The following is an 11,983-nucleotide window of genomic DNA, read 5'->3' on the forward strand; positions in this document are numbered from 1 at the left end:
GAGAGATATTAAAATGTACTTTATACAAACTACTCAAATATTTCATGATTTTGGAGCTCTTAACTGTTAAGAAAGCCATAACTAGAAAGAAAACCCTGCTAGAACACTTCACCTGGTACTGATTTTTCAAAAGAGAAGAAAATAGTTAGAATTTATCAGTACCTGCCTTCTCGTCAATGGGTAAGAAAAGGTTAGTACCTACCATTCTTTTATTTGATATCTTTATCAAATACAGCTCCTGTGGTTACTAACATCCAATGTGAAATCTGCAAAGGAATGTCTCCCCTTTCCTGCCATTACAAATCCACGTCAGCAAATGGCTTGAGACCATCCTTCAATCCTCTGCACCAAAGCCTGTATTTCCTTCATTGCAAATGTCTTTATTATTGCAGGTGCTTGAAATAATTTAACTTTTTCTCTAGTATGTTGACATACTTTCAGAATCCAGAGGGAAGCATAGAGACAGCAAAAACTTTTATTGAAATATTTAGTACCCCAAGGAAGGCTGAGGCAAGGAATTAATTACCTAAACATTGTACAATGGTTGGCCCACACTGACTCATTGAGGCAAGATCAGCCAGTGAGCAAGGCAAGTAACTGGTTTGGTTGTCTCCAGTCCCTCCCAGAATGAGGGCAAGTCTTGCACAGTGCTTCAAGAAGCTCCTAGCACTTAAAAGTTTCGCAGCTTTTTGTTTTACTGAAGGGACAGCTCATGTGCAGTTTCCATTGTGAAAAAATAAAATGGAAGGGAATAAAAAAAAAAAAAAAATATTAAAAAACCCAACCCATCCAAGAAATAAAATACTGAGGATCCAGCTAACCTTTTGCTCTGCTGCTGTGTAGGGACTTGTACCTTAGCTCTGGTGAGACAATCCCAGGCTGGTCTGCAGGAGACCCTCCCAGCCCATCTGCCCCCCAGTTCTCTTGCCTTGCTATCACAGCCACAGAGCTCTGGTGCCAAAGCACAGAGTGTGCCAGCACACCTTGCACACCCTCAGGTAGCTCTGACCCCCTTTCCAGGTGGGATATCGGAGCAAACTTGCACAAAGGAATCTAATGAGGCACTGAAAAGACTAATGTTCTACCCTGAAAGAGAAAAGGTTAGAAATAACAAGTAGTTCTACTCTCTTGCTGCATTTGGTGTCTTGTCTTACACTTTTTGAGATATTTATAATTAATCAATGCTAAAGCTTTTTCTGCATAGCTGAGTTTCTTTCCTTTGACTTACACTGTCATCCCATAAATGTGAAGCTCCTCAATGCAAATACACCATAGCTAGTCCACAGCTTAATTGGAACAGTGACATATGCACTAGACACGACTGTCAGTACCAATCCCACGTGAGCAGCAGGAGGAATCTGGTGAGCTGAGTTGCTGATGACCCAGAGATTGCCTCGGAAACATTAATAGCAGCAACGTGATTGTTTTCTGTTTTTTGATGTCAGCACTGTTACATCACCTGTTAAACCAGAGAAAGAATGGGCTCTCAACTTTTCCTGTGGTTACTGACTGATTGCACTTAATGTGAAGGTTCCCTTCCCAAAGCCAAAACACCCTACTTTTTGCATTGGCAGCTGGCTCAGCTGATCAGAGGTAGCCCCTGGAGAAAAAGGATCTTCTGGGACCACAGTGCCTGACAGCCCATCCTGCATTGCTGAGAGCTAGTGAATCCATAGGAGAGTGTGCTGTGACTTGGGAGCACTGGCCCAGGAGAGATCTACGTCCAGACTGGAGATTACCCAGAGACCTCGCCTGTTCTCCTGGGCATCTTTCTACAACCAGAAGCTTCTGTGGGAGGAACTCAAGGCTATAGTTTCAGCAGTTTAAAGTAAATCAGCAACTATAGACTTCAAAACAACTAGCAAAATGCAGTTTATTTGTGGATTTCTTGTTAGACCTAAGAGAGAAGATTAACGCTCCTTTGCTCGTGTTGGAATCTTTCTGGACACGGGTGGGAGATGGGCCTCCCAACAGCAGGGCTTTGCTTTGAGCAGCATCATCTTGCAACCCATTAACAGAAAAATCAGGGCCAAGAACAAAGCTGTGTCAGTGATAAATGTATTAAAAATTTCACTACTTCTCTCTTCTGCTGGTCTGAGCTGCTAGATAGCAACTGGCTTTTTACTGATCTGTTTAAAAAAGAACACTTGACTTAGTATCATTTTATGTATCTCCTATACTGAAGGTGAAAACACACAGAAATAGCATTTTATTTCCATATTTCTACCTTTTGGAGTGAGATCCTAATCAGCCCACTCCAGTGGAGGAATTGAAACTGGACATAGCACTGCCTCTATGAGCTGCTCCAAGAGGGCAGAGCACCTACCCCCAGCTGAGAGCTCCCTGGATGCCCCTCAGGAATGATGCTGGCACAAGGACAGGTTCCCTGCTCCCACTGCTCCCTGGCACAAAACATGCCCCAGTGGCTGTCCAGAGGGGGCAGCAGCAGCCACCCACTCTCATGGGATGTGCAAGGGGACAGTCTCCCTCCAACGCAACGTGTAGGATTCAGGTGGTCTGCCTGAGCTAAGCTGAAAGCTGAAGAGCAGCTCAGAGCATCCCTCCAAAAGGCTTATGGCCAGGGAGAGCTGGCTGGTCTGCAGACTGCTGGGGAAAGGCTGAGGGAGCTGGGGCTCTTTAGCTTGGACAAAAGGAGACTGAGGGGTGACCTCATCAATGTTTACAAATATGTAAGGGGTGAGTGTCAGGGGGACGGAGTTAGGCTTTTCTCGGTGATGACCAGTGACAGGACAAGGGGTAATGGGTGCAAATTGGAGCATAGAAGGTTCAAGGTGAATATCCGGAAATATTTTTTTTACTGTGAGAGTGACAGAGCCCTGGAACAGGCTGCCCAGGGAGGTTGTGGAGTCTCCTTCACTGGAGACATTCAAAACCCACCTGGACACGTTCCTGTGTGATGTGCTCTAGGTGACCCTGCTCTGGCAGGGGGGTTGGACTAGATGATCTTTCGAGGTCCCTTCCAACCTCTAGGATTCTGTGATTCTATGATTCTATGAAGGTGGGGAGGACAAACCTGTGGGGATGACCAGCACGTGAGGCTGAGCTCTTCAGGCACACAGGGTGGGCTGGTTCTGCTGATGCCAAAAAAAGCTGAAGTTATGTATAGCAGAGCCTAAGCACAGTGGAATTTTTGAAGCAGCCAAATCAATGCAGGAACACGCATTACGGCAGCGAAGAAAAACCTCCCGTTCTGTAATCCAGTGGTAATCTCTTAAGAGATATGCATGCAAAGCTCAGTCCCGAGAAGGCCTCTGTTCAAGGATATGAGGCGTCATTAATCTTCCCTCATAAGAAGATAGTTGATGAAATTAAAAGAGAAAATACTCAGCACTGACAAAGATTGTTTTTTAAACACCGTTATTAGCCTGTGTGACTCACTGCAACATGGTATCATTGCTACCAAGAGGTTAGATAGGGTTGTTTTTTTTTTAAAAAAGTGGTGTTTACATGATTCAGGACACTGCTTGCAGCTGTGTTAGACAGGGAAACCAATGCAGGAACATCTCTTTCCTTAGAGCAATGGCCATGTGCTGGATTATGAAGTTCTTCCATAATTCTGCATTTTCTCTGAGTGTGCCCACAGTAGCTGAGCCACCAGTGTGACCTTGTCCAAGCTGCTCCCCCTCTTCCCACCAAAAAAAAGCTGTTTTTTGGGCAGAGACTCTGCCAGGATACTTTGGTGCTTTCAGGAGAAGCTGGTCCTGGGAGCATGGCCCTCTCTATGCAGGTGTGGGGCCATGTGTGCTGGGGCGGGGGGGACTTGGACATTGCTCCGTTGCCACCAGCTGCTGTGGGACACGTCCAGCTCCATCACTGGCAGAAGGGATGGAGCCAGTGGGATGTATCAAACACCAAAGAGCTCCTACTACCTGAAAAATCACTTTCAAAATACATTTCCAGAGCCACTGTGCATCCATTCTTTCCTCCAGTGCCCACCTAAGGATGGTCTTTGTCTTAGCCAGGCCTCCTTGATGCAAGAGTCACAAAAGTAATCAGTCCTGCTGCTGCACAAGAGCTCAGCAGAACCTGCCTACCCTCAGAGCAGAGCAGAGCAGAGCAGAGCAGAGCAGAGCAGAGCAGAGCAGAGCAGAGCAGAGCAGCTGGTCAGAGCACTCAGTCCCAAAAACTCTTCATGAGATGTTACTTGCATGTGCAACCTGAGCTCTGGGTTGGAGCCCATTAGACAAATCCCTACATGAGCAGGAGAGGGCTCCTCCACAGCCCTGCAGCAATTCCCTTGCAGATTTTGAGTCTGAGCTGTAAACCACAGGATTTCAAGTTTGAGAGGCAGGGTTTCAACAAAGGCAAAACAGCATTTTTTTTCCCCCCGCGATCTAGTTCTATCAGAGTGTTTTTGAAAACATCCAGCACGAATCAGGCCACTGGCATGGGAAATTGCTGTGTGCAGCATCGTTAAAGGGAGGGAAGAAGGCAGCCATATCACAGGCATTGCTGGGCAAGTGATCAGTAAGCCTTGCTGCCAGAGTAGAGTGAAAGTATTACAGACTTTCAGATGTTAAACAGAATATCTGCTGTTCATCAGATCCAGCAAGCCAAACGCTACAGGTTTTGGCTTTCAGGCATTTTCCCTGATGAGATGTTCCTCCCAGAAAGAAAAAAAAAAACAACTGTCACCAGCCATCAGTCACAATGAACCATTCTGTGGCTCCACGGAGCTGTGGTGGCCCTGCTCCCATCACACCCACAGCCCTGGGCCCATGGCGAGGTTGTCTCCATGACTGAATCCTGGGAGAAAACAGCCCCAAAGTTGAACACAAGTGCACACAGAAACACTGGCTCTCAGAGGCTATGTTTAATAGAAATAAATAAATTAGCCCATTGCTCTGTGACACTGGTGTGAACACAAGTGCCCTGCAGACGACTCTGATGAAGATGCAATTTGCTCCTTCAGGAAAAAACACAGTGCAAGGTTTCAAAACCAAAGCAATATGCAAATGGCAATGAGATAGGAAGATGCAGTTCTGAACAACACCTTAAACCATTCCTTGTCTTCTAGTACACATCAGGGTTACAGAGTAGAAAACCAGGGAGGCAGCAGCAGGTCTCCCCATTTTCTGTCCCAGTAGACAGGGCAGAATAGAGATTTACACTGGAAAGTTCACAAGAAGCCATAGATAGAACAGAATTCACTGATGCAGGTAGATGAGCAGGACTCAGGACTCTTGAATCATAGACTCACCCTTGTTGGAAGGGACCTTGAAGATCATCAAGCCCAAACATAACCTAAATCCCCCTACCATAACCTGATTTACCTGTTCAGTGCTTAAATCATGTTGGTAAACACTACATCTATATTTCTTTTAAATGCTTCCAGGGCTGGTGACTCCACCATCTCCCTGGGCAGCTTGTTCCACTGTCCAACCACTCTTGTGGTAAAGAAATTCTTTCTAGTATCCAGCCTGTAGCTTCACATGGGGTTATTGTGACCAGAGTCCAAGACCCAGCACTTGGCCTTGTTAAACCTCATACAATTGGCCTTGGCCCATTGATCCAGCCTGTCTCTCTGCAGAGCCTTCCTACCCTCAAGCAAGTTGACACTTCCTCCCACTTGAGGGGGTGCAGGAGAGAAAGGGGAGGTCTGAGAGGAGGTTTGACTTTGAGGCAGACAGGAAACAGAGAAAGATTTCAGTTCACAGTCAGGGAAATGCGTAAATGCTACATCCCCTCCAGCAATTTTCACTTGAGATCATTTCATGGTGTGTCTGTATATAGCAGCTGAAGTACCTTTGAAAGCTATAATGAAGAGTACCAGAACGCAGCCTCATTTCTTGGCTCACTGTTCGGGGTATAATTTTGTCGGTCTTGCCTCAGCCCAGCGCTCTCGGTGCTTTTAACTAAAAATGCTTCACATGTTTTTAGCTTCCTTGCTCTTTTAAGGAAACACGGCTTGTGCAACCACACCATCTCTCTGGCCCTTAGCAAAGATTTGGACCAGCGACCCAAGCCTGACAGAGGAAGTAGCAGCAAACCTAGAGAGAAAGACATCACTTCAAGCTCCACACAAACTAGCAGTGTGGGGAGAAGAAAGGCAGCAGACCAGGCCATGTTGCTGACTGCTCTCCCTGGTGTCCTGCTCCCCTTGCCTGGGACAACCCTCCTGCTCAGCCAGGGAATAAGAGGTTGCAGTGGTGGGAGGAAGGTGGAGGTCTCAAACCTAAGGGAGGACAGATCCTACCCCTCCCACTGCTCCTAGAACAACTCATTTTTGGAAAAAAAAAAAAAAAAAAAAAGAAAGAAAAGGAAAAAAAAAAAGGGAAAGGGTTATTCTGCTGTCTTTATTAAAATAACAACTAAATTTCCTGGAGCATTCTTGCTCTACTCATGGGTCACCCTGGCTGAGGGCCAGAAGGTAAACATTTGGCTGAGGCAACACTCCTGTGTGAAGGTCAAATGTTTGGTGTGTGTGTTGTGGGATGCATGGGCATCTCAGCCAGCGGTGATTAGAACACTCCAAGTCCACGCAGCAGACATAGCATCTCCCCACACCCTCCCCAGTGGCATGGAGGCCTACCAGTCACTCTCACAGCAGTCTGGAAAGGAGAGGTGACCAGTGAAAACAACCTGTAGGGTGTCAGCACTGTGCCACCTATAGTGAGAGGTAACTCCAAGTGAACACTGGGGCTTGAGACCAGTCAGGGAGAGGAGAGAGCCACAAGCAACCATTTCAACTAACCTGCATGCACGTGTGTGCACACAGCCACTTACCTCAAACAGAGAAAGAGGATTTAAAATTCCTATTGCTGTGACCAGCAATGAGAGAAACGAGAGGTGGGAAAACATGCACCAATGCCCCAGAGCTGTGGGTGCCAGAGCTGGGCCTGAGCAGGAATCCCAGGTGCAGGATGGAAAACATCAGTACTGTTACTGATGATGCCAAGGCCATTTAGGATGGAGGAGGTGAGAGGGAGGAAGAGGGGCACAGGCACCAGTGAAAGAGCTGATGCTGCAGCAGCCCTTTTCTGAGGAGGGATCCTGTTTGCTGAGGATCTTCAGACTGAGGTTGAGAGGAGGAATGAGAGAAGAAAGGATACTGGCTTGAAGAGTGAATGTAGCTTCAGAATTTGGGTTTGGCTCACAGGACTCTTCCTCCAGTTCAAATTGAGCAATTGCTCCCATAACTGATTCTGCCACCAGTGGGGCTTTTTTTCCCTTCCAGTGACAAAGAGTCATCCTGTGAGGAAGCAGCAGTCATGCTACTCCAAGGAAATCCTCATAATCCTCCTGTGGCCAGAGCCTCAGAAGCAAAGTTCGTCATGGACCAGACAGGTTCATTTTCCAAAGCAGGAGGGAGGGACAGAGGAAACAACAGCCTCGCAGCTCCATGGCTTCTTTGCATGAAAATGTGAATGGGTTTCCCTTGGAGAGCAGAATGGTACTTTTGAACATTGATGCTCTTTTTCTCACATACTCATTGAGTCTCCAGCATTTTTCCTCCCATATGTCCTGGAAGAGGTCAACCCGGCTGAGTCCCTTGAGCTCCCTGTGAGCAGCTTAGCATGGAGCTTTGTGGGGAGACACCATGAGGAGAGGTATGGCAGTATGATCCCCTGGCCTCCTGCATGGTCCTTCCTCTGTCAGGCGTTCCTGCAGAAGTCACCTTCCTCATTTTTAAAAGCCTCATCCCCTCTTCTTACAAGAAGCAGTGATTGTCCAAGACAGTAAATAGAGAAAACTAACCACAGCAGGATCTGCCCTTTTGTGGACATGCTGCAAAACACGTTCTAACACAACCAAAACTGAATTAAAGGAAATAGGATCAAGCCAGTAATTTTAGAGAGGGGTTTGGTGGGATGTTGGCTTCACCTGATCAGCCTGCTTTAAGAGATGCAGAGGCTGAAGTCCCAGCCTTAGCTGAAGCAGGAGAACTTGGACCTGAAAGCCCCAGCTTAATACCTAACCTCTGGAAGAGAGAGCTGTTACGCTGCCACCTACTCTTGTAGCATTACTATTTTTCTGCATAAAACCCACTGCGGATGCGATTTACATGACAAACATTCCCCGCGGGCTGAGCTCACGTTGCTGAGCTCTGTGCCGGTTCAGGAAGTGCCACCTCTTTCCAGACTGCGGGAAAAGGGAACAGGGGAGGTAAAGGCTGAGCAGATGAGAGTCGGTATTGGCAGGATCTGGATCTCCCGTGAATCTTATTTTATGTGAGCTGTGGTAACTTCCTCCCATTTCTCCAAGGAGTCCGTACTGGTGCTGCAAGCTGCTGTGCACTCATTATCCTGAAGCTGCTTGAGCTCCTTTTTGGTCACCGCTGCAAAAACAAGTGACTTTTGTAAAAAATTTAAAGCAACCAAGGCTGAATATGCATATCCTGGGTGGATGGCAAGGGCATGAACTTAAGTTTCATCAGAAGGTTGCAGGCTGTGCCAGACAGGAAAGTTCCATTTACCTCACATCCAGCGAGCAAGGTTATTCTCACGGAAGCATAAGATAATTCAGTTTGGGAAGGGTCTCCTGGAGTTGTCCAGTCCAGCATCCTGCTCCCAACAGGGCAGACCATGAGGTCAGATTAGGGATTTATCCAGTCAGGTCTTGAAAGACCTCCCTGGATGCATAGTATTTTAATAATACTCATTGTCAGGGGGGGCATCCTGGCTTGAAGGATGAGTGATGGAAGGTTTATTCCACTTGAGCAGCACATATTAGACACTGCACCTCAAGCACTGGCTGTAGTGACAGCAACCGTGGTGTGAAAGGGCAACAAATAGCATTGGCAACCAACCCTTTAAGCCACAGGAGGGCAGGGACTAGCAACCCAGCCAGAGATGGCAAGGTGGAGAGTGAGGAACTTGGGAAGGAGTAGTGGTGGGGAAGGACAAATAGACTGAGTGAAGCTGACAGAGGTCTGGGACCTGGACAGAATGCTGAGACTGTGGCTAGAAAACACAGGAAGAAATGCAAGCACAAGGTGGAGAGAGAGACAAAGGGGAGCAGGAGTGCATAAACACCCAGTGGGCAAACTGAGCACAGAGGAACATTGGGTCTGATAGGCAAGGAGGTGGAGAAAAATTATGAGGGAATACTGAGATTTATCTAAGTTATTTGAAATGTAACCAAAGAAGCTGGGGACTGAAAAGGAGAGTTAGAAGAGGTGGTGGTGGAGGTGGGGGCAAAGAAACAGGCTGGAGGGGATTCAGAGGGAATGGACCAGGCTTGGGATTGATGGCCTCTGTCAAATTTATGCACATGAGGACAGAAAGCCTGTGATGGAGCTGGAGATCCAGACGGTTTAGCAGTTTTTGCTGTTAGGGTGCACCTGTGAAACCTGCAGGCACAGCCACTCATTTTGAAGTTCCCATAACTCACTGCTGACCTGTTTCTCTGCCATGTTTCATTGACACCATGTTGTCATAGCCAAGGGCTACAACTTCCCCGATGTTTAAGTGGGGCCAATATATGCCACATACTTGATTTTGGAGAAGGAAGGAGAAAAGTTTCTGAGAAAGGCATCACACTAAGCTCTATATTAAAGAAGCTGTAATGTAAAAAAAAAAAAAAAAAAAAAAAAAGCACTGCAAATATCACAGCCAAGATTGCATATGCAATTTTAATTCAACCCTGTCTCTGTGTGTGGTACAATCTAATCTAAATTAAATGATCATACGGATTATTATCTTGTTCCACAAGACCTCTGCTGCAAAGTAAGCACAAGAAAGTCATTAAGTCCCTACCCCAAAGAGCTTCCAGCCTCAGGAAAACTAGACAAGTGGCTGTGAAGGGAGTCACCCCAGCAAGGAGATGGGAAGAGAATGCTGGTGAGAATGAGCTTAAATAGAGCAGCAACTTTTACAATTGGATTTTTTTCCCCTCAAGTCAGAGAAATATTAAGAGAGAAGATAAAATTAAAGCAAGAAACAAGTTTCGCAATCTCCTACTGTCCATCAATCTCACTAATCTGAGCAGGTCGATGAGGACATGTTGCCACAGACCTCTCAGGACCAGACAATGGTAAAGGGCTGGGGCATTAGCAACAGGGGTCTCTGGGGTGGGGGATAACACGGACTAAGGGCTGAGGAGGCTCCTGGGAGAAGGAGCAGCTGAGGCTCCACCAACACACAAGGCAAGACAACAGGGAAGGTTTCAATGCTGGAAGATAAATATGTGAATCAGAACAACAGTGCTGTTGTGGGTAAAGCACTGGATTCCCCCTGCTGAATTCCCCCTGCTTTAGAGGAGGGGAGCAGGCAGAAGGCAGCGTTGCTCTATTGATCTGTAATTAGCTGGCACATGAAACAGATCACACCAGTAAAGCATTCTGCAGTAGTGCCTTGTGGTCCCGGCATCCTAGAGCCCATGTGAGCACATTGCTGGCCAGAAATCCTTCAGGAATCGCCTACAAACAGACTGCATTTTAAAAATGCCAAAATGAAGCTAAAAAGCCTCCAGCTCTTTGCAGCTCTCTAGCCCCACTGCAAGAGGTCGTACTCCCCAGCCATTCACACCCAGCCCGCAGCCCCCAAAGCCCTCGCTAGCCAGAACAAGCATCACGCTCTGTCCTTGTTCCTCCCGCTTTAATCACACGAGTGTGGGTGTGTTGGACTGTTTCCAAGCTCAGAGCTAAAAAGCTTCAGCTGGGGACGGGTGAGCCCCCTTCTTTGACTGCTCTGGGCACAGTTAGCAAGTGCCATTCCCTGGCAGTGAGCACTACGGGGCAGATGACAGCTCAAGTTCAACCATACACACCTAGTGCAAGTGTGGTAAACAGAGTCTGTGTCACATTGGTTTGGAGCTCCCAGGGAGACAAGGATGCTGTGGAGCCCTTCATGGGTCATTTGGTCTATAGCCTGGCAGCTATGTTCTCCACTGAGGACACCTGCAAATGTGTCACCTATAGGGACCAGGCAGTGACTCATCACACCCATCGGTACCATCCATCGACCTGCCTCAGGGCAGGCACAGCTTTCCTTGAAGACCTTGGTGCTGATTAGTCCCCATCAAGCCATGTATGGGTATTGCATTTCCACCATCCCCAGCTGGTACTCACATCTCATGGGTGCAAGTGTGGTCTCTCTACAGCACTTCTCCCTCTTACCACACTTACCTGCAAAGAAATTGGCTTGGGTAGCTGCAATCAGGAGAGGCTCAGGCAGCCAGAGTCCTGAGGCATGCCTTTTCAGGCAACTGATTTCTTAAAAATAAATAAATAAACTCTGGCCTCCTCAGGAACTCCTTCTTGCCCACCTACAAGTTAGCCTATGGCCACCCTGACCAGTGGGTGCATAAAGGGGAAGAGCACTTTCCTCCTCCCTGCTGGGGCCACAGTGCAGCTCCTGCAACTCCCGCCCACCTGGGAAGAGAAACCCCTGCCCTGCAGCTGAGCTTCCTGCACCCTTCTGACAACCCACAGCAAGCCCCCCTTGCTGTGCCAGAGTGGATGGCAGGCACAGCCCAACCTGGGAGAGAGAAGGCCCACCAGGATCATTTTTACCCCCAGAGGCCTCCTAGGGACCACAGTCTGAGGAGACCTGTGCCTCAGAGACCTGGTCTCAGACCTCAAGGGAAGTCCTATCTCAGACAACAGTGGCTGTAGACACACTCTGGCCATGGTAGATGTGGCATCTGTGGCACCGTGGGCAGTGGTCTCGGAGAAGGACACTTCCCCAACACGACTGTACTCCCCGGCTTCCTCCCAGCCACCCGGTGCTCTTTCATGCCATGTCTAAGTCAGTTTATTTAAAGATCTTTATTTTATTTTAATTCTCTCCCTTTTAAAAATCGTCTCTACTTTGACCATTTTTAAAAATTATTTTTTTTTTTTTCTTATGCCAACGATTTTTTAAAGTGGGAACTCTCTTTTCCCCCTCAAGCCGCAGTGTCTCCCGGAGGAGTTTTGCTTCCAGGGCAGCGCTGGCAGCTCCAGTCCATCCATCCATCCATCCATCCATCCATCCATCCATCCATCCATCCCTCCCTCCATCCATCCCTCCATCCCTCC

The sequence above is a fragment of the Chaetura pelagica genome, unplaced genomic scaffold, assembly GCF_000747805.2.
Source record: "Chaetura pelagica isolate M959 unplaced genomic scaffold, ChaPel_1.0 scaffold65, whole genome shotgun sequence".
NCBI lineage: Eukaryota > Metazoa > Chordata > Aves > Apodiformes > Apodidae > Chaetura > Chaetura pelagica.